The sequence below is a fragment of the Nematolebias whitei genome, chromosome 1, assembly GCF_014905685.2.
Source record: "Nematolebias whitei isolate Nwh7 chromosome 1, NemWhi1, whole genome shotgun sequence".
Lineage (NCBI taxonomy): Eukaryota > Metazoa > Chordata > Actinopteri > Cyprinodontiformes > Rivulidae > Nematolebias > Nematolebias whitei.
This window is the reverse complement of record NC_056498.1, coordinates 38472027-38472959: the sequence shown is the minus strand read 5'-3', so window position 1 is coordinate 38472959 and position 933 is coordinate 38472027.

Genomic DNA, 933 nt, shown 5'->3' with positions numbered 1-933 from the left:
TGTCGTACACCAGACGTTTCAAACCTTCAGTGAGGCGTCCTGGAGGGCCACTCTCCTACATATTAAAGTCATTTCTGCAGAACTTGAAGACTTGCTGAAGGGTAGAGAAACACAAATATTGCAGAATGGTGTCCCTCACGGACCATGACTCAGCCCCCCCATAGTTTATATTGACATATTGGACCACACGCTGACACAACTACAGCTGCAGTTGAACTTGTTTGCTTCAAGTATTGTTACAAACATATTGCAGGATGGTGTCCCTCACGGACCACAGCTCGGCCCCCCCCCCCCGGTTTATATCGTCATATTGGACCACACGCTGCCACGACTACATCTGCAGTTGAACTTGTTTGCTTCAAGTATTTTTAATGTTTGAAACAATTCATACATCTCAAAGATCTGGTTCTAAACAAATATATTTGGTTTATTTTGATTTTATGGTTAAAACAAAACGTTTTTCTCTACGTCCATCTTGATCTGAGCTCTTTGTTATTTTACTGGAGGAAGAAAACTTTTGTTTGTAAAGATCAACAATTATTTTAAATATTAGCACAACGAAAATGAATTAAGATAGACAGATTTTAAATATTAAATATTTTAAATATAGCAGACTTTTATTTTAAAGGTGCATGTTGTGCCGTCACCGATCGACTCCTGATGTTTCCAGTTTTACACAAACAGTCGACTGAAGATCTGAGTCGATCGGCTCGTCCGGTTCACAGAGAAGCAGCTCAACATGAAAGACTTCCTTTATCGGTTTGTGGCTGCGGAGCGTTAATATTCTGATCGTGGATCTGGATCAGATGTGGGGGGCGTTTGCTCAAATGCAGCTCATTTAAATATTCGAGGAAATGTAAGCGACGTGAAAAAGTGTTTATAAACTTTAAGCTGGAATCAAACGAGTCGAAAAACCTGAGAGAGTTTAAAAAA